The 22,548-nt window shown below is 43.4% G+C and overlaps 1 long non-coding RNA gene across 2 annotated transcripts in view; it reads right to left on the reverse strand.

Moving 5' to 3' along the window:
• Positions 1-5,908: 5,908 nt before the first annotated feature.
• LOC116594412 overlaps positions 5,909-22,548 on the reverse strand; it is an 85,433-nt gene continuing 68,793 nt past the window's right edge. For both annotated transcript variants that reach the window (XR_004287210.1, XR_004287209.1), the window contains exons 3-4: positions 16,972-18,058; positions 5,909-6,180 (exon numbers count right to left, since the gene is read on the reverse strand). This is a non-coding gene — a long non-coding RNA (uncharacterized LOC116594412). The remainder of the gene's footprint in view (positions 6,181-16,971; positions 18,059-22,548) is intronic.

The raw sequence follows: 22,548 nt of genomic DNA on the forward strand, positions 1-22,548 counted from the left end.
CTAGGTTGCCCTGGGAACGAATTCTCATGCCAGTTCCAGGAATTGGATAATAAGCCTGAGGCCCTTTTCGGGGGCTGGGAGAGCTTGAGCTGAGACGCCATATTTCTGCGAGGAAACGAATACAGCCGACATAGTCCAATTTCTCCCTGGCTCCTGACAAAAGAGAACATAAATTCTCCATGAAGGAGAAAGCACCCCTGATTGAGGCCATTGGTATTTCCACTGACTAAGAGGAAGCAGACACGAGTTCCCAATCGACACAGAGAAAAACAAACCACCGTAAATGATAGCAGAAACAACAAAATCAGATTTAGGCTTAGATTTTGGTTTAAATGTAGAATCGGGTTTTAGGTTTGCAGATATTGGATCAAAAAGACAAAATATGAAATACCCATGTATGAAACGCTTAAAGAAGCTGAATGTTTTTTTCAGTTAGCGAAAGTGAAAGAGAGAGAGAGAGATTGATTATCAAAATAAAATGACTGGACAGGTGTATAATAGGCCAAACAGAATTTTAGAAGTGAAAGACGTGGTTAAAATTACAACATTGCTGGTTGAGTTAACGAGCATAGAGGACACCCCTGAAGAGTGAATTTAGTAAACAGGGTGACATATTGAAGACATTAGCCAAAATGCAGAAATCTTAAAAGAGAAGCTCAGAAAAGTGGAGGATGCAATGAGAAGGTCTCCTGCAAACCTGAAGTTCAACACCAGAAGGAAAGGCAAAATGGAAGAGAGGCAAAATCCCAAGGGATAATGGTTGAGGCTATTTCAGAAGATGAAAGACATGAATCCCAAAACTCAATGCAAAACAGCCAAATACAAAAGGAAGAGATGAATCGTCACAAAATTGTGGAACAGCACAGAGAAAGAACAGCCCTTTAAAACAGTGACAACGGGGGCACCTGGGTGGCTCAGTGGGATAAAGCCTCTGCCTTCAGCTCAGGTCATGATCCCACGCATCCTGGGATCGAGCCCCACATCGGGCTCTCTGCTCAGCAGGGAGCTTGCTTCCTCCTCTCTCTCTGCCTGCCTTTCTGCCTACTTGTGATCTCTGCCTGTCAAATAAATAAATTAAAAAAAAAAAAAAAAAAAAAAACCGTGACAACAGACTTCACAAAAACAGAGGACCAGAAACCCAGTGGAGCCTACACCCCAAACTGCTAAGGGAGACTAGCTAGTCACCTGGAGTTTTACATTCAGCAAAACTATCTCTCGTGGATGAAAGCAAAATAAAGGTATTTTTAAGTAAACAAGAACTGAAATGGTTTATCAGCAAAGACTTTCACTAAAACTGTGCCTTCTAGACGTTCTAGACTGAAAAATCCACGTGCAAGCAACTGAAACAGAAATCTACAAAACAAGACTTCATCTAATTAGGCAACTATTATACATTCTGATTTCTTAATTTCTATTTTATCTCTGCTTTTTAAAAAAATGAATAAGGAAAACAAACGGTAAAAAGAAAAAAAACACATAGAGAAAAAGAATAGAAAAGAAGGGACAAGTAGAAAGCATAAAGATGGTAGAAATATAATTTTCCAAAAGTGACTCAAGAAGAAATGAGAAACCAGAATTGTCAGTTAAAGAAGCTGAATCAGTCCTTTGAAAGAGTCCCACAAAGGAACACAAAGCATAACAAAAACCACCAGGTCAGACAGATTTATAGGTGAGTTCTAACAAATTTTCAAGGAAGAGAACATTGAATGCGTACCAAAACTCTTCAGAGAAGAGGAAACAAGTGAGCAGCCTCCTCCCACAATTCTACCAAATGAGTCTATCTTTGAACAATAAAAAGCAAGACAAGGAGAGTGTGACAAGGCAGTTCTAGAATTATCAATACTGAAAAGTCATACTGGTGCACTGTGCCAAGAGGAAGAATGAAAAGGGAAGAATTGTAAAACATAAAACTGATGGGACCATCTACACAGAGAACCGAACCAAAAATATTGACAGATGAAGAATTAATAAAAGAATTAACAAAGAGGTTACAGGAAAGATCAATTTATAAAAGTCAATTGTATTTCTGATCAAAGGGAACATTATATATAAAAGCTCACACCTAGGAATAAATCCAACAAAAAAAAACTGCAAGACTTCAAAAAAAAAAAAAAAAAACTTGACTGAAATGCATTTAAAAAGCCGTAAAAAAAAAAAAAAAAAGAGAGAGAGAGAGAGAGAGAGAGAGGTCCATGGAGACAAATATCATCAAGATATTAATTAGTCCTGAATTGATCATTAGAGTCAAGGTAATTTTAAACAAAATTCAAACACCATTTTTCAAGGAATTTGACAAGTTGTTTGTAAAATGTATAAGAAAAAGGAAAAAATTGAGAATATCCAAAACATTATTAAAAAAAAAACACAGAAAAGGGAAAAGCACTTTTGATATCAAATATCAAGATTATTATTAAGAAAAATAGCAATTAAGACTGAGTGCTCCTGGTGTGGAGATAACAAACTGGTCAATGAAAGAGAACAGAAACCCCAGAAACAGATAAATGTTTACATAAAAACTCATAGGGGTCAAGTGGCATTGCAGTTCATTGAAGAAATAATTCAATAAATGATACTGGCCTAAGTATTTATGCATATATAAAATGTGACACATATTCCATACCTCTTCTTGCCCATAAAAATAAATTCCTAGTAGATTACAAACTTAACTAAGAAAGACAAAATTTCAATCAGAAGAAAATCTAGGAAAAATATTCTTATGATTCAAAATTGGGAAGTTTCCTTAAATATATCCCCCCCTCAAAAAAAAAAAAAAAACAAAGAAAAAACCCACTAACCATATAAAAGAAGTATATACTCCATTGTAAAAGTGAAAAGTAGATATGAACTTAGAAAAGAATATTTTGCACACACACACAAAAAGAATCAACAGGTGTTTTGAAATCCAGAATATATAAAGAACTCCAGAACACAGGAAAAAAAGATGAACAGGCCAGTGAGGAAAAATGGTCGAAAGACAGAAATAGGCACAAGAGAAGAAAGACCAACAGACAACCTGTTCCGTAAGCAGGACCACAATGAGATGTTATTTTTACATCTATCATGCTGGCAAAAATTAAGAAAATAATAGGAAATATAGAACATTGATATGAACCCTGATACTATCCCAAGTACTTATGCACATGAACATAGTTTAATTTTCATAGAACCCTTAGAATTCTGCCACCATCCCCATTTTACACAAAGAAGAGAGGTAAACAAAGAATTTTAAGACCTCATCCAAGATGAACAGTTAGCAAATGCCAACGGCAATTTGGACTTCCGTTTCCAGAGTCCACACAACCACGCCCACAGCAGAGGTGGTGGGAGTCTGGGAGCAATCGGAGGGCTTCACCCCTGCTGGTGGGAATTACATGAGGGCCACCTCCGTGGAAAACAATTCCCATTATTACCTTGTGAAATTGAACATCTGCAGACCTTACAACTTCTAGGCAGGTATCCAAACGGAGCTTTTACCCACGTGTTTCTGGGAACATTTGAAAGCCATTCAAAGCACCGTGGTTTGTTCTAGAAAAAAGTAAAAACTGGAAGAAATGTCAGTCAATGACAAAATGAGTAAACTGTGATATCTTCCTACCAGAGAACACTTTGCAGTGGTGAAAATGAGCAAATTATAGCTCCATGCAAAAGGGGTGATGAATTGTAGATGTACGTACGAAGCAGAAGGGAAAAAACAAAATTCTGTAAAAGACTAAGTGTGGTACAATACAGTATAGTTAGTGTAACTATAACTATACAAATACATATATATGTGTGTATATATATATAATATAATACAATACAAAAGCAAGATTATTATTTAGGTTAAATATATGTGAAGTTTTTTTTAAACTATTAACAGAGAAATGACAAAATGCTTTTGGGAGAAGGGAGAGATTTGTATGTGATCAGGAAGAAGCATAGATTAGCTCAGATTTTTGGTATCTGCTTCTAAGATTTGTTTTTAATTTTTGTGCTTCATACTTACATTACTATCCATGCAAGTAACACATAATCAACACTTGTTTAAGCACCTCTGTGTTTATCACATGGTCTTAAATAACCTATTCTTTTTTTAAAACCATCTATCTTAAAACTCACTAACACGTGCATGATTTAAAAATTGCAATTTTAATCTACATTGAATACTTGCTCTTATAATACAATAACTCAAAGAAAAGATAGAAAATAATGACCAGAAGCTTAGAAATAAATTCACAGTCTTGCAACTCAAGGAATCTGTAAGCGATACACTTAGGAGTACAGAATTTTCAGTGCGGGGTGTCGAATATAAGGTTCCTTCCTGCACGCTTAGAACAGACACATTTTAATGAACTATTTCTGCAGTAGAGGTTAGCTTCTCCTCTGTTCTGAGTTAGTGAACAATATTTAGTTGTTTTGAACTAAAGGTCCAATCGTTTTACGCCTTACCCTTAGAGTCATTCAGAGTCTCCCTGTGTTTGTGTTTATGGAACATTCAGTGACTGTTTTCCATTTGGGTAGAGGAGTCAACTTATTCAACTCACATCCACACCAGTCAATCAGGGCTGCTTGGCAGGGAGCAGATAAGTTTCTGAGCAGAATGAAGAATTTCAGGAGATAGAGAAATCATGATTTGGATGAGAAACCACTGACTCAAGATAATTAACTCAAACTATGTGAAAATCAAGATATCACATTCCTAAAACAGGTCGCGTCGAGCTGCTCCCAGATCTACGTACCAGGCTTACAGCGTACCTTTATGGAGGATTCTTAATCTAAAACTCATAAGATAAATTTAACTGGGACCCAGGGCTTCTTGGAACGCAGCTATTCTGCAATGCCAACACCGCTCAAGTGATGCCGGTTGACAGCTTCCCTGCCTCCCTCCGTGAGACACAGAGGGAGGAAGGCCCTGCGTGGGAAACATGCTGGCCAGTCAATGCGGAGTAAACGTTTCTTATCCTCTCATGTTCTCTTTCATTTTTAGTGATTTGAACACTTTTCCCCATCTCTGCCTAGGGTACTGTCTCCACAACCCAGGCCTGCCCCTTCCTTTTGCAAGGTCAAAATCTCTGTTCAAAGATTAGATTTCAGTTTAGACATACCCTGCCCCACTCCCTTCAGGGATTGTCACAGAATGATCTTGTGGTGGCCTCTGTGTGTGCCATCAGATATCCCCTCAAGACTGAAGAATGTACCCCCAGCTGCTAAGAGCACAGTTGCAGGCCTTCTCTTTGGGAATAACACTGCTGAAGAAGACCTCCCATGCAAGGTCACTATCTTGTCCCAGCTCTGTGGTTCCGAGCTCCCTGTGGGTGTGGCTGAGTCACCACCTCAGTCCCTACCTCCCCACCTCCCCACCCCCTTGGCCTAATCCTGTGTCCTCCCTCTATCATGAATGTGGGTCCCGAAAGCACGCAATGGTAAATTTCACATTAATATCCATCTCAGAGTTGATGCCTCACATCACTCCACATGCCTTTTCAAAGTCCGGAGTAAGTATCCCTCCTACATGTCATTAGTTCCCTATGTTTACCAGTCACTGTGCTCATATTTTAACTGCAAATTGATCCCTCTGTCTCCTTATCAAAACCATCAGCTTCTTGAGAACAGGAAGCATACCTCATTTATATTTGTATCTCCAAGACCAAGAGCATATTAGGTGCTCAAGAAATACTTTTGAAAGAATGTGTCAATTAATTAAAGGTATAATATTTATGCTTAGGAAAATATATTAGTTAGGGCAAGGCTTCTTGCTATAACAATTAAGCCCCGAATTACAATCACCTAATACAACACACCAGGTATTGGCCAACTTTTTGGATAAAGGACCAGATGGTAAATATTGTAGTCACTGAGGGTGATAGGGTCTCTGTGGCAAACACTTTACTGTCATAGTGCAAAATCAACCATAGACAATAAACAAATGGGCACACTGTGTGTTCCAATAGAACTTTATTTACGAAAACAAGTAGAGGGCCAAATTTCTATCCCACTTCCTCACAAGAGTTGATCAGTTCTTACTCATGTCATCATCAGTACAGTGTAGTGTCATTGCTTAGTGGGCATCTTTCCTCCTTGGGGTAGTTTGGAGTCATGTTGCTTCAGTTCTGTGGCTCTACCTTTCCCTGGCATCTAAAGTTCTCCTTTTCCGGCTGTTGGCAAGGGAAAAAGAGGCAGCTGCTTCCAAAAATCTTTGCCCTGGAAATCAAACATGAAACTGCCACTGGTATCTCATTTCCAAGAATTCACTGTATGAGCCACAGCTGATGCAAGGGGTCTAGGAAATGTAACCTCTGGCAAAGCAATAGCCCCCCTCAACCATCACACCATATTACCAGGGAAACATGGATTTGTGGTAGGAGCTAGTTGTCTTGTGACAGGAGGGCAATTTCTCCATTTTAATAAAACAGTCCTAAGTGGATGTTTCTATTTCCTCTTCTCTTTTTGTTCTAAGAATGTGTACAGTTTTCGTGAACTATATTATTCATTCATTTATGTATTCTTTCATGGAGACTCAGTGATGAGCCCAAGACTCATGAACACCCCACTCTTAGGGAATAATATTGTCCAAAGAAATCCAATAATCACACCAACATGAACAACCAAAGCTAAGAGCAGTGGTAACCAACTTTCGTTTTGGTTTTGTGCATTACGCAAGAGGGTATCATGTTGAAACATATATCAGAAAGGCCACTTTGGCTCCACTGTTGAAAATAGCTTGGGGACTGCACAGAGTCCAGTTAGGGGACATTATAAAAGTTTCTGGTGGAGGTGATGAGATAATAAGGTGGCTGTGGAGACGGAAAAAGTGGATGGATCCAAAGATATTAGGAAGGTGAGATCAAAAGTATGGATCATTCCATATGCAAGAGTGAGGGAAGGAGAAGAATTAAGGGAAACTGGTGCCATATGCTAAGAACAAGTAAGTTCAGGAGAGAAGCAGGTCTGGGGGAGAAGACCAGGGTTCAGTTTTGGACACGTGGTGTTAGATGCACCTTTGAGATATTCAGGTAGAGGAGACAGAAAAGTGACCGTTGGCTTTAGCAACATGAATATCACTGGCAAAGTGTTTTAGGGAAAGCTTACTCAGTGAAATGATGAGATTTGTTTGAGGAGATGGAGAGAAGGTGAGGATCCATGGACATTGAGTATAAGGAACACTTTAAAAGAAGTAGGTGGAAGAGAAAGAAGTGATGGTGAATTTTTATATTACAAAGCTATAATCATCAGTGCAGTATGGTACTGGCACAAAAACAGACACATAGATCAATGGAACAGAACAGAGAGCCCGGAAATAGACCCTCAACTCTATGGTTAACTAATCTTCAACAAAGCAGGAAAGAATATCCAATGGAAAAAAGACAGTCTCTTCAAAAAATTGTGCTGGGAAGATTGGACAGCTATGGGTAGAAGAATGAAACTGAACCACTTTCTTACACCATACACAAAAATAGACTCCAAATGGATGAAAGACCTAAATGTGAGACAGGAATCCTTCAAAATGCTAGAGGAGAACACAGGCAGCAACCTTTTCAACCTCGGCCTCAGCAACTTCTTCCTTGACACATCTCTAAAGGCCAGTGAAACAAAGGAAAAAGTGAACTATTGAGACTTCATGAAGATAAAAAGTTTTTGCCCAGCAAAGGAAACAATTGGCAAAACCAAAAGACAACTGACAGAATGGGAGAAGATATTTGTGAATGTCTTATCAGATAAAGGGATAGTATCAAAGATCTATAAAGAACTTCTCAAACTCAACACCCATAAAACAAATAATCCAGTCAAGAAATGGGCAGAAGACAGGAACAGACATTTCTCCAAAGAAGACATCCAAATGGTCAACAGACACAGGAAAAACTGCTTAGCACCCCTCAGCATTAGGGAAACACAAATCAAAACCACAATGAGATACCACCTCACACCAGTCAGAATGGCTGAAATGAACAAATAAGGAAACAACAAATGTTGACAAGAATGCAGAGAAAGGAGAACATGCTTACACTGTTGGTGGGAATGCAAGCTAGTGTAGCCACTCTGGAATACAGTATGAAGGTTCCTCAAAAAGTTGAAAATAGAGCTACCCTAGGACTCAGCAATTGCACTACTGGGTATTTACCCAAAGGATACAAATGTAGTGATCCGAAGGGGCACCTACATCACAAAGTTTATAGCAGCAATATCCACAATTGCCAAACTATGAAAAGAGCCAAGAGGTCCATCAACAGGTGAATCGATAACAAAGATGTGGTACATATATACATAATGGAATATTACTCAGCCACCAAAAAAAGATGAAATCTTACCATTTGCAATGACGTGGATGGAATGAGAAGGTATTATGCTAAGCAAAATAAATCAGTTAAAGAAAGACAATGATCATGATTTTACTCATATGTGGAAATTAAGAAACCAAATGGAGGATCATAGGGGAATGGGAGGGAAAAAATAAAACAAGAGGAAATCAGAAATGGAGACAAACCATAAGAGACCCTTAACTCTAGGAAACAAATTGAGGGTTGCTTGAGAGGAGGTGGGTGAGGTGATGGGCATTAAGGAGGGCATGTGATGTAATGGGCACTAGATGTTCTATGCAACTAATGTATCACTGAACTTCTGAAACTAATAATACATTATATGTTAATTAAGTGAATTTAAATAAAATAATTTTTTTAAGTGATGGTGAATTTTTGGAGAACTGAGTATAATTCAACGTCAGATCCTGTTAGAGGGGAAGATGTTGAACATATAGGAGAAAGTAGGGATCATCAATAGTAGAAGTTTCCTAAGAAGATGCAAAGGGATGGGATACAAAGCAAAGTCGGGGAGGTTCGTTTTAGCTGGAAAATGGGCTAAAATCTGTTGAACTGGAGGGAAGGAAGACAAATAAATGCAAGTAGAGGAACTTTTCACCTTTGAGTACCAGGACAATGGAGAAATTGCCATTTGATAGCTTCCACCGTATCTATGAAGCAGGGATCAAGGTTTCCAGTTGAGGAGAAGGAGCAGCTAGAGATGGGGCGGGGAGAGCAAGGATGACCAGAGCAAGAGGGCACGTGATGTAATGAGCACTGCGTGTCCCCTCTAAGAGGGAAGAAGACTTGAAATAATTATTACGAGAAGTGGGACAACAAGCTGACCCAGGAAACATAACCAGGTGGCAGAACGGTGACAGTCCATCTGAGGTTAGGGACCCTCACTTACCATGCCATCAGTCTGGCCCATTCTTTCCTTTCTGCTGCAACACTGGAGAACAAGGTCCCAAACAAAGTGACCAGCAGAGACAAAATGAGAATATCTAATCGCCAGATGTCCAGTCCCTAGATATTTTGCCCAAGCTCCTTTCCCACTTAAAGGCAGAGTGGAGGAGAATGACATATTTTGAGCGGGGACATCTGCTAACAACCCAATTCTCACAGCCACCATGTGCAGTTAAGTCCTACATCCATTTTACAAGAGAAGATAGAAGATGAGTCTTGGAGAGAACCGTGTAAATTCAGAGCCAAAGCCCACGCTTTTTCCACACTGCCATGCTGTTTCAAAACAAAGTGAAACCGTGTGTGGATTTAATCACACCTCCAATCCCAAAGAAATGTCAAACCAGCTGCATCCGGAAGTTATCTAAGTTTCCACCTTAATGGCATGCTAGCAGGTAGGCTCTTCTTAAGACTAAGGAATTAATCAAACTTCACTGTATCCCTGACACTATCTTCTTTCCCCCAGAAGGGTCTCTGAACTGAATTCTGTCCAATCGTTTCCCAAATACTAACCGATCTCTCTCCAAGATGCAAAACTTTCCATTCACTTTCACAGAGTATTACAGAATTCATTGCTATGATAACTTCATAAGCTAAAGCTTCATAAAAACAGTGAATTGCCCCTCTCCTCCCCCTCCCATCACGACCCCCCACGCTCCTCCCCAAACAAAGGGGAACCATAGCCCTTGTGGGAGGTTTTTAGGAAAACAGCCGTGACTACATTGATATAGGTCAAAAAGCATTTTCACTTGTGCTCCCCATTCTGGCCATCCAAGGGTACAGTGACCTCTGGGGGACTGAGAAATGACACAAGAGAGTCCCTGGATGGATCGTGGTGATGTACCGTGTTTGTGAGCACCTTTTTAATTAAGGAGAGGACTCTCAAATGCTAGCGCTGCCTAAGGGATTGTCCCTTCAGTGTGTTTTGACTTAGACGCATCTAGAATGAAACATGATTGCTACTGTTACAAACTTAGAGAAAATCGAAGGTGGGAACTACTTGCTTTAAGTGATGGTGTGGAGAGACTGTCTCAAGCTTGAAGAGTTAAGATTGAATTCTTCTCTCCAGAAATCCATTAGTCATGCCCCTCTCTAAGTTTTTCTCCAGCAAACTTACCCAGGAGTTCCAGCTGTTGAAGCAAAGATCCCATGATGATGTGTCCTTGGTACCATGGTGCAGATGGGCAAGCAGCTCTAGTGAAGGCCTGGCCCCACCAACATCCTAACAACTTTGAGACTTCAAAGGAACTTAGACATTGTCCTTCTAGCCTAACACCCATCAGAAATGAAAAAACAGAGACCCGGAAGGAGACAACGATGCGTCCACGGCCACAGGGCTGATTAGCAGCTGAAATGGACAAGAACCCAGACCAGAAACTGTTACATGCTATTGAAGGAGACATATGTTCTGAACAGAGAGTAGCAGATGAGCAGGAAAGGGTCGAAGAGTAATTTATGACTCTGAAAATGACTCTAAGGAAATTAAAGAGAAAACTTACAAATGGAAAGCACCAGCAAAAGTTAAGTCTCTCTTCCTGACACGATACCCATAAGAAACAAAAATGTAAAGGTGATGAGTGTTAATATGATTGTGGCAAGCCAGGTGTTCAGGCTAAGGTAAATATTCCATTTTTATCTGTGGAAAATGGTCCGAAAGGGGAAAATAAAATGCCTTTTTCTTTACTCCCACAAATGGGACTCATACTTTTTTTTTTTTCCTCTTCAAAGGAAGAGGAGGAGGAAGAGTCTTTCTGTTTAAATAAATGTTTAAAAAATTCTCTAGGGTGATGAACCTGAGGGCCATTCCCTCCTCAAAACAGACCTGTTGTGCGTGATTTTTAATACATACGGATGGGCTACCCGGAGACATCACTTACAAATCCATCAAAAACCTACTGAAATCATTGTTGAATGACGCTGAAAATAGTATAAGGTTTTAACGTTTGATTTCTGGTTCGTTTTTCCTCAGTGAGGAGCCAGACCACAGACATTCCCTCATTATTTCCCACTCTCTCGTGTGTTGTGTTGTAACGTGTTCATGATGAAACAGTACTTTCCTTTCCCATTAAAAGAAACCTCTCATAAAAGGATTTAAAGGGAGTTTTACATCCTAGAGTCCAAGCCATGAAACTATTTATCTCCCTGCGAATGGACCCATCAGCTTGGCCCAATAGGTCGCTCCAAAGACACTGAAAGTGAACACAATTTTTTATCAGAGGGTTAAAAAATAAAGATGTTGAATCACTTGTGCCCAAGAGGTGAGGATTGTTGGACCAGACGGTAGTTCAGTATCTAATTTCTTGAGAAATCTCCATACTGTTTGCCATGAGGTATCTAACGTAATCAGATCCATAAAAGCAAAAATGGTGGCTGCCAGGATCTGGGGGACAAGAGGAAACGGGGGCTTCCCATTCAGTGGGTATAAAGTTTCAGTTACGAAAGATGAAAAAGTTTCGGATAACTGCTGTACGGAATCATGCTTATGGTGAATAATACTGTATTGTACATTTAAAAATTTGTTAGGAAGGTAGATCTCATGTTGTGTATTTTTTTATCACACACAAAAACCCGAAATTACTTGAACCAGGGATAAGTGCAGTAAATAAAACAAGGAAACCTATTTGAAGGTACTTGGGGGCATTCGTGTTTTGAGAACTTGGCTCAGTTAGTTTGAAGCATTCAGAAAGGAATCTGAAGTCAAATTCACACAAGGAAAAGCTTGTTTAGTCTGTTTACTTAATGTCAAAGGCCATAGCTCTTGTTGCTCTGAAGTGTTCTAGATGGTTCTCTAAGAGGTATGGTTTTCTGCTGTGAGGTCACAGGTGGAGCTATTTCTACACTTGCACTATAACTAAAAGTCAACACTGGGGACGCCCAGCAGAAATCGGAGAATGCAGACCTAGTCGGTCAGAGACCGAACCTAGATTATCTCCCCATCATGCGTCCAACGTACCATTACCGGAAGACCATCACGCCCGAGTCTGGTCTGTGGGCAACGCGTCCCCTGTGGGCCATTAATACATGGGATGAATAAGCTGTGTGCTCCCCGCTTCCCTTTTAGAACAAGAGGTTTCTGGCTTTATTTCTCCATCTCTGGCCCACGCCTGATAGGAATAGTTCCAGTGGCTAAAAGGACATTTACATTTCTCACTGATGGTCCCTTTTTCAATAAAATAGTCCTAAGAACGCATTTTCACCCCCATGAGATTTAATAAAGTTCTTTTTATGTTGGATGGGGAAAAACAAAGGAAAGACCATCAAACGTTTTCATTTTTTTCTGCCGTGGTCCTAAGATGGGTGAGAGAGGATAATTGGCAGGAAGGCAGAGAGAGAGGAAGGCAGGCAGGGCCATTCACAACTCATCTGTGCAGAAGTTAACAGATACATTTCCAGGAAGCTGATGGTTGCTTGTAGTTTGGCATTGGAGTTTTTTGAACGAGGGAACCAATCTCATCATTTTCCTACCACATGTCGTCTGTAAGTCTGTTTAAATGTAGGAAAGCACCATCAGGCTCACGCTGGCCCTTCTCTCCAAAACTCTCCAGTTCTGTGTAGGCAAGAAGTCATCCGTCTGACATGGCCTGAGAAGAGTCCTTCCTTTTGGTCACCTTCCACAACAAGGAATCTTCATAAATCTTCAACTGGGTACATTTTAAAAATTATTTTAGCGGGGGTTAAAGAAAAGCACTGGGAATTGACTGTGGGATAACAATGCACCGTCCTCACCCATTAAATATCTCACAGCCTCCATCCTGGCCAGTCCCCTTCTTCCCTCATCCGTGAAGGACCAGTTTGTTTCTCTCTGAACTGACCAACCTGTGTTCCCACCAGGAGATGAGCCTCTCGACTTGGGGGTAGAAGGTCCCGGCAGGGCTCCCAGCTTTGCTGAGTGACAGAAGAGGCAGGGCCGGCAGTCTCCCAGGGCTGTGCTGGGGCTCCAAGGAGGCAGGTGACGGGAACACCCCCTTGAAGGCTACCATACACCTGTGCAGTGATGATGGGGCCTTGAGGATACATTTCCAATAAGAAGCAAATAGCGGAAGACGTCTACCCTTTTCCATACCGATTTTCATCTCCAGGGCACGTGAGGTGGTATCCCACTATGTGAAGAGTTTGGACCCAGTTTTAAGAGGCCTGTATTGGAATGTCGCTGTAAGAATGAACACACACACACCGACACACCCCACAGAGACACAGAAACGCCAGGTTGAGGCATGGCCAAGAGCATGAGCTCCTGAGTCAGACGGTCAGAATTTGAATCCAAGCTTTGCCACGTCCTTCCTGTGCCTCCGCCTCCTCCTTGCAAAGTGTGGATCATGACCTCACACACCTTACAGGCTGGCAGGGGAGCTGCGGGACTGGGCAAAGCCGGGAGAACAGAGTCTGGCCCTCGGTAAACCGGAGGAGGGCAGCCCCCGCCCCCCCCACTGCTCCGTGGCCATGGCCGTGAGAATGGCCGACCCAGGAAGTGCTGGAGAAACAGGAGCAGAAAGGATGAAGATTCCCTGCAGCCGTGGGGAGCCCAGCCCCGGCCCCTGGCTAGTGCACCTGTCCGGGACCCCGCCAGTACTCTATAACCCGAACGAGTCTGGACCAGGGGGTCGCTAAGGCCCTCTCCAGCTGTTAAGAAGCAGGCGATTTTACTGTAGGTAGAGATCTCCGCGCAGAAATTCAAACTCACACACTGGAACTCGGCTGACTGCCTTCTATCCCTTTTTTCAGAAAAAAAGGGGACCACCTCCGGACTTGAGGCATCCCTCCCCATTCCCGCACCCACAGTGCGGAGGGGGAAAGAGACGTCCCCCTGCGGCCGAGAGCTGCAGGAGCGAGTCCTTCTGCGGGGGCACCTTCGGGCCGCGTCCGCGGGGGCGGCGGCCGTGCAGCCGGGCTGCGGCGGGGAGGGAGCGGGGCGCCGCGCGGCGCGTGGGGGCGGCACCCCGCGGGGCCCGGCGCTCGGTGCGCCCCAGGCCGGGGGAGGACGGAGCTGGGAGCGCGGGGCCGGGGCTGCAGCGGAGCCCAGCCTGCGGCTTCCAGCACGCTCCAAGCGGGCTGCAGCAGGCCGCGGCTCAGGAGTGCAGAGCTCAGCAGGTTTCTGCAACTGTTTTGACGATGCTTTTGAGTGTTCCCATCACTACCGAGATGCTGCCGCTCTCCTCATGACCACAATCTATTAGCTCCAGTAGCTTTTCAGCGACTCGGCCTCGCCGCAGCTTCCTGCTTACCCTGCGCTCCTGGGGCGCTGCCAGCCCCCCCTGCTCCCCCCGCCCCGCGGGGACCACGCGGTTAGGGGGCGATGCCACCCCACCCCACCCCACCCCACCTCCACCGCCCAGCGGCCTGACTCCCGAGAGCTGTTTCTTTTTAAAATGATCATCAGAAGCCCCTTGTCACCAGTTTCTAACAGGGCCGGGGGCGCGCAGCCCTCTTTAAGAAAGCAGAGCATTTGACCTTGTGCCCATACCAAGGGCATTCAGGCCGGGCTGCCCGGATCCAGGAAGGCCAAAGGCATGTGAGCTTCAGGAAGGGGCTGGCTTCATCCGGCCAATAGTGAGGTCTGGTGTGTAAGGTGTGGTGCTGACCTCTCCACTAGATATGTCTGTGGCTCTTTGGTGAAGAATTACACTTTGGTGTGTGTGTGTGCGTGTGTGTTGCATGTGTGTGTCTCACACAAGCTGGAGGGGGGAAAAAAGATCTTCTGGAAGATACATTGTAGTTAGTGTTTTGGCCCTAACTGGGAGGAATTTCAAAGAGAAGACTCTGAAATGGAAAAAGTAAATTCACTGAAAGAGGGAATACAATTTGCCCTAAAACACAAAACTCCAGCGTTTCACGGGGCTGGCCATGGAACAGACGCCGCCTCTCCGGACCCGGCAGGGGGAGACGCGGCGTTGGAGGGGCCGCCTGACTTCCTCACCTGTTCGAGGGGGTTGGGAAGAGGACAACCTAAGTCATCACTTTTGTGTGTGTGGCAGTTGAAACTACAAAGGCGACCAAAAGGAGGTCTTATCCGTTTCGCGTTCGCTTCAGTTGGGAACAGCAGGTAGAAAGCTGCAGTTTGGTTTTACTTTTCACCACGGGGAGCTATAAATAGACGGGCGTGTGTGCGGCTTTCTGGCTAAGTTACCTACACTGGCCTCCAACCTCACAATCCAGGCGGCTCCAACTCCCACATGACTATCTCGACTCACAGCCCCCGCCCGGACATTTTCCACAACACGTGTGTGACAAGAAGAAATGGCGAGTGTGCGTTTTGTTGTTATTTTTGTTTGAGCTTTGAGTTCTAGATGTCTTCCACCCACACGGCCAACTTGGGGAGCCAGGCCTCCTCCTCCTCCTGGGTGCCTCGAAGAGATAGTGTTTGTTGAAGGAAGAAAACCTTATGGTCTGGTGTGTTCCTTCTCCCCGTGTCCAAAAATACACCGACTTTCATGTTGTGCAACGATTCACTTGGTGTTCTTCAAACCGACCTGATAGGACTGGACGGCATGGACCTGCCCTCATGCATGTTCTCCAAACTGCCTTTATTCCCCTCATTTGGTGGAGAAAATTATTTTCTTGTTGTGGATGGCAGTCTGGGTATCACATGCCCTCATCAACACAGACACACACATGCTCACACGTGCGCACGCGCACACACACACACACACACACACACACTTTTTTTTTCTTACCTTTTTTTCTAATTCCACCAAATCTACCAATGAAATACCAATTGCTCTGGCTGTCCTATAATTTTGTCCACCGCCTCTCCTCCCCTTCCCCCCATACATCTCCAGTTTGAAGAAGAGTCAAATGCTCAAAACTGAAGTATATAGGCCAATCCATGGCTCTCTTCTCATGAGGTTCTAGAACCTCTTGGCCTCTGATATTTTGGCCATTCATGTTGAACTTCATGCTTGATTCTTTGTTTCAAGTCCATTATCAGTTAGCACAGCTGCTCGGGGCCTGACACTGATGTGGTCAGGGATGGTTCACAGGTCTGAGCACTACAAGCCAGTGCCTGCCTCTCAAGGCCATGACCACACACGTCACTACCCGTGGCTACAGTCTTGGAGAGGTATATGTTGAGAGCCACGGAAATACAGGGAGAGAGGAATTAGGGGCCAGAAGCCATCATTTGGACAAAAAAGACCATGTATGGAAAGTTCCTAGAGTATATTAAGTGCTTGGAAAGTGGTAGCTTTTACTATCCTAAGCCTTCAACTCCTCCAGCCTTCACCAGCCTGGCCAGGGCCATCAGATTCTCAAGGAAAGTGCTTCATCTTTTCCTCTGCGGGGTTATCACTGGAAAATATCCTTAAAGATATGGTCCAATGAAGCTCACATTTCTAGGTAAAAGCCACTCCAAAATTTGTTCTACTTTACCTGGGTTCAAAGACAATTATTAATCAAACAGACTCCCACATAGAATCCTCTAGAAGGAAGTGAAGCTAGAAATAACTCTCCTGATGTCTAAATGTGTTTTACGGGGATCACATCTGGGAACTTTGCCTGACAACCGCCCCAGAAACTGGAAGATGCTGAAAAATTAGCAATTATTCCACAATTGCTCGCTTTTCCTCCCTCTTGCCTGGCTTGACCCATTATTTGACATTCCCTTAACACATCCCATGTGCAGACGTCTTGACAATTAATTAACTAACCTTCACAAAACTCCTCTGAGGTGGACGGATGAAGGCACCATGGCTTTATCTCCACTTCGCAGGAAACTAAAAACAGAAAGGTTATGACTTACCAAAAGTCACACAGCAAGCTCACAAAAGGGCCGGGATGGGTACCGGGTGACTTCCTCCTCCAGCAGAACCCCCGTAACTCTCGTCCAGAGGAAATCTTCCTGACTCGCCACAAAATTCAGTCCGGTTGCCTAGACCAGGTTCAGCTCTCTGCGACTTCCTAGAGGGAGTAGCCTGGGAGCAGGCTGGCCAGGAAAAATAGAATTCAATTGAACTTAATAGGCAGAGAATAAGGACACGGAAGATGGTCAGTAAAGGATCTTTCGTTTCTCCAGCCAAGCTGCCAGGCTGTCAACTTAATCTGGCATTGCGGGGACAATGAATGCAGAACGATCCTCGACTAGGAAAATGTTAGGTTCCTGGTACTGCTGTCAGAGGAAAACAAAGACTTCTATAAACAAAGGCCAAGGTGTCTGGGGGCTGTTCAAGACAAGTTTACAGTCAGTTTCGAAGTTCGGGCTCCTCAAGTATTTTTGGCAGCAGCTCACGGCATTGTAGAAGGCCCTGTTCAGGCCACCGACTGTGTCACAGTCGCAACGTGACTCTGGTGGTGATGTATGGCTTCCTGTCCTTCTGTAGCTTGGATTCCATTCTCTGTCTCTTTCCACGTTATTCCTAAATTGTGCTAATGCTTGCACTCCTTACGTGAACGCCACAGTCCAGACTGTTCAAAACACCTTTCAGGACGATCGAGTTGCCACAGGAAGTCATTGCTCTGAGGGAACAATGACAGGACAGATTATTGCTTCACAGCATCTAGAAAGATTCCTGTTTGGTAAGAGGCCGTATTGTTCGATTATGTGTGATCTGTGAATGTGCTTAGCCACAAGAAGGCAACGTCCCTCGGAGACATTATACTTAAATCCTCTGACATTGAAATGTCCTCCCAAATGCAGAGCCAAATATAAGAATGCGATCTGACATCTCAACACAAACACAGTGCAAAATGGCCCCAGGATGATAGCGCATTATTTTCCTGCCTTGTAGGGAGCTGTGCTTTGGGTAGCCTTTATGAATTCGTAGGTGAGTTCTTCATTTTTTTCCCTTACCTGTCCACAAAGTCACATTGGAATAGTCATCTCTTCAGTGCTGGAAGATAAAACATTATTATTATTTTTTTTAATGTTAGGACTGCTAGGATGAACAGCAAGAAACAGAGAAGCCCAAGGCAAATGAGGGCTGGGGGGAGATTTCAATCTCCTACGCACGAAAAAGCAGAATCTGTCCGGCTCCTAGCACCAGCCACAAATCTAACCTCACTATGTGTAGTTCACTCGACGGAAAAGGAAAGTATTCTAAAAATTAAAATTTTAACTGCTGTCCAATGGGGTTACCCCAAAAGGTCTCATCCAAGACAAAATTTGAAGCTGACTTTTTTTTTCCCTAAGTTACCATTTTTGTTAAACTTTTGAGTTTTTTAAAAGGCTTGGCTAGGATATCAAAGCTGTCTTAATGTCTCAGATCAAATACGCTAAGTTCTGTGTTCTTGGTTCTGTTTTTCTCAATCTAAGACCCTCCTGGAGAATGATGCGGAGTCATGACGAGAAAATGAGGCCAGAGTAGCCAACAGCCCCTAGGAAGGGCCGGACTGGGATCTGAGACCCTCAGTCTCTGAGGGTCGCGGGGCATCTGCCTTCACGGTCATTTGGGATGGAAGCAATAAGGATGGAGAGGCTATAAGTCATTGCCTTTGGAAAGACCGGAAGTTAGTGGGGATGGACCGGGAACTCTTGGCTTGGAGACAAGTTTGAGGTGGATACACAGAAAATCATAGACAGAGCTATATTCATGACTTTATAGTAAATCATTATAACCATACACTTTATAACTTTCATAGGATGACTGTGTTTTTTCTGTGACACAGCATCCAGGGGACATCCTTTGGAGATATTGCCCTTAATCACTTCCTGTTTCGTTTATTTATTATGCAAACTTCTGATGAAGTGAGTGATTACATTTCCTATTATTTTTTCTGGCCTCCATCATATTTTTATTTAACACGATCACCACCTCTAATTGTAGTTCAGTGCTACTCCCTTCAACCTGTGGGCCTTTTACATTCCTTGGATCAATGACTTGAAAGGTGGGAAAACTCCATTGTAAACTCATTTGTTTGATTGTGGGTTTTTTTTGTTGTTTTGGGTTTTTTTTGTTTTTGTTTTTGTTTTTGTTTTTTTAAATTTCACCTAAGCACAAAGCTGCTTTCATACACCCAGTACTATCTGTTGTTTTTTCCCTTAATCACAATACCACCCTTTCCAGCTCCAAACCCCAGGCTCTCTCCTGAATATGGAAAAATGGGGGACACCTGAGCGGTGTCTGTTTCTTCTGGCTTCTCGCCCCTCCCCCCTCCCTCATCTCTCTCCCTAAGGCATTGGGTTCTCATCTAGCAGCTTCTGATTCTCGTTTTTCAAGATTGGCACCAATAGAAAAAGAGCTTATGAACACTAGGCTAGATTTTTATCCGACATGGGTTTTCTCTAATGGGGAGTGGGGTGGAGGGAGGCGACGGTGAACCACAGAGGAGGCAGGAGGATTCAGGACGGGACGCACCGTGAATCATGAGCCATTGTTCGGTCCTAAGGCGTATTGAGAACCAGGTGATAACAGCCATTAGATCAGACTTCTAAGAAAGTAGGCCACAGACACCTTGTCACCAGTGCTCCTCTGTGGTGGTCCCTTTTATAACTGTCCACACGTAGGAAGGATCTTGGCACCTCTGGAAGCCACACTCCCAGCTTTTAAGCAGTTAGGACCCCTTCTAGCCATACACTGTTCTATGTACCTGAAATGACTGTGGAAACTTGCCCTGTAGGCAACCGTGTTACCCGTTCCCCCATTCCTTCCTTGATGGGGCATTAGGACTTACCTGGTTTTCTGCTTTTTCCCCATCATCCACCAAAAACCCCTGGGATCCCTCGCCTCCAAAAAGCAGATTCAGGGGGGTTAAGCCTCCTTTTCCTACTCTAGGAACAGCGCAGGGTCAGGTGGAAAGTGAATGAAGGTCAAGAAGTGAAAGAATCTAATTCACCAGGAAAACCTGAAAAATTTGAAGAATAGCTTTTAAAGCATATGGAAACAATGCCCTTCTAACTCTGGTTTCCAGCTAGAAGGAGCCCACTATTTTCGTGAGGTTACGAAAAGGTCAGTGTTTTTAACAGACATTTCTAATGCTTCCTTTCCTGATTACATCAAAAAGGTGTTATGATTTCGTGGAAGAGCTGTATCTAACAATATTTATAAGGCCACAGAGGCCACTTTGGCAAGATATATACAAGTAGAGGTTTTTCCAACCCAAGTCTGAAAGTGTGTGAAATGTCGCCAAGTACACTTCCGGGGTTTTCTCAGATCGTTTACGAATTTCTTTGACCCATTTTATTTAATCGGAATCCAGCTGATGCTTTCTCCTAAAGCAATAAAATATGGTCAAAGAGGCAATCCACCTCAACTATGCAAAAGTTCGAAAGCTGATTTAGAGCATGAAACATCCAAGGTTTGCAAGGATACCCCTCTGCTGGGAGATGGGAAACTTTATAGTTTCTCCCATTTTAGGGTAGCTTACCATTTTCCTAAATGTTCATAAACTGAAGAAATCCAATTCGAGCTGGAAACGCGCAGAGGGGAGGCGTGGACGGGAAGGTATTTTGGGAGGTGTATATAAAAGAAGGGTAATTTAAATGAAGGATTCAAGACTTACTCATTTTGAGAATAATACAATGTCTTTCCTCAGAAGAGCTCCATTTGACTTCTGCCTAAGAGTGATGGCGCCATGACTCACTCATTTTTCCTGTTCAAAGTATCACCCTCAAGGCAGTGAAGGAAAGCAGGATCCTTTCATGAGGACAGAAATGATGGAAGAAAATGAGCAAATGAAAAAGATTTCTTTTAGTAGGTGAAATGGTGGAGCCAACTGATTTTTCTGGAGTCTACCATCAAATGGATGGTGTTTCTTTTTTTTTTTAAAGACTGTCTCTGCTTTTTGTTTCACTTTTTAGGTTTTCCTTTCTAATTTTTAAAAACTTAGTTTATTTTTTAAGTAAACTCTATACCTGACGTGGAGCTTGAACTCACGACCCTGAGATGAGGAGTCGCACAGAGTGAAGCATCCAGGTGTCCCTGGTGTTTCTTTTAGTGTCCATAAACCAATATCTGACATGTGTACACATACCTACACAAAATGTACATAGTTACAAAAGATTGCTTGCCTGTCATCTGTCACCTGTATCTCAGGACCTCACGTACATGCATATTTCAAAACCCTGATATAAACAGTCCACAGAGGGCCTTGAATATTTTTTTAAAAATCAGTTGCTTACGATTTAATTAGGACACAACGTGTATAAATGACATTTAGGATTTTAAAAACAGCTCGTTACCAAAGAGTACGCAAAATATTCTTATTTGTGACTTTGTGGTGAACAATTTCCTGTACTTTCCCTACCTCTTGGGGGGTTAGCATTTTAAAATTGAATGAGGATTCAAGGAAAGCTCTGGGCGTGTTTTACATACATACACGTATCATCCGTTTTAATGTGCGTAGTCTCACCTAGCACGTTATTCAGCAGACCTTTTCATTTAAAAACTTTGTGCTTCAATGAGGGGGAGAAAAGTCACCTTAGCAAACAATGCTGATTTCCAGATGATTAATTTAACTTTGGGTCCGAGGAGCTTAACCACCACCATTCCTGTGTCCCCTATCAGCTCGCCCTACCCCCCCCCCCAGAAAAAACCTGGGGAGCGACACTAGACCTGCATCCATCCCTCTGTCTGTCGCATGGAATCACTGTGCGGGGAGGCGAGTGGGAGAATCCAGAGTAAAAACTAAAAATCCGAATTGGGGTTATGGTTTGAACAGCAATGAACTCGACTGTACCGATGGCGATATTATGGGTTCCTGTGGAGCCCTAGAAAAATCCCATACGACGACTCCTAGAAGATCTTCAAGTGGGGCCTCGTTTGGGTCTGTCATCAAATCCAGGCAGTGGACGGCTCCTAAGGCAGTGTTTCGCCCTCTTGCTGTCGGTTGGCCTCTGTCTGCACGTCTGCGTGCTTTTGGGTTCCACGACTTTTTGGGTTCCTTTACCCTGCAGCTCTGGTTTTAGTGCTCTTATTACCCAAATGCCAAAATGGAAATTTATTCGTCTTAGAATTTGTGCCAAGAGTACAAACATAACTTTTACAAGCTCAAAAACATTTTTCTATGAAACTCATCAAGCGGGAAAGCGATCGCTTGTCCCCCTCCGTCCATCCGTGGGTCTCTTTCACACGCGGCGTTTTAGCCAACGTTCCCATATAGATTTCTCTGGCGGAAGCTGTAAATCCTACCCTCGTATCCCTCGCGGTGGGCAGACTCGTTGACTACACGGATGGTTTATGGCTTTCGACTTGGAGCAGGATCTACAAAACAGCCCCCGACAAACTTGATCACCGGGAACTGCCGGCCGCGGGGGCGAGGGCACCACCGAAATGGGAATCTGTCTGCTTTGCCTTCTCTGGGGCATTTCAAGTTATTAGGCAACACAGCTTATTTCCTTCCTTCCACCCAAGAGGTATTGTGAGCGAACAATGACAGTCCGGCT

The sequence above is a fragment of the Mustela erminea genome, chromosome 6 (genome assembly GCF_009829155.1).
Source record: "Mustela erminea isolate mMusErm1 chromosome 6, mMusErm1.Pri, whole genome shotgun sequence".
NCBI classification, from domain to species: domain Eukaryota; kingdom Metazoa; phylum Chordata; class Mammalia; order Carnivora; family Mustelidae; genus Mustela; species Mustela erminea.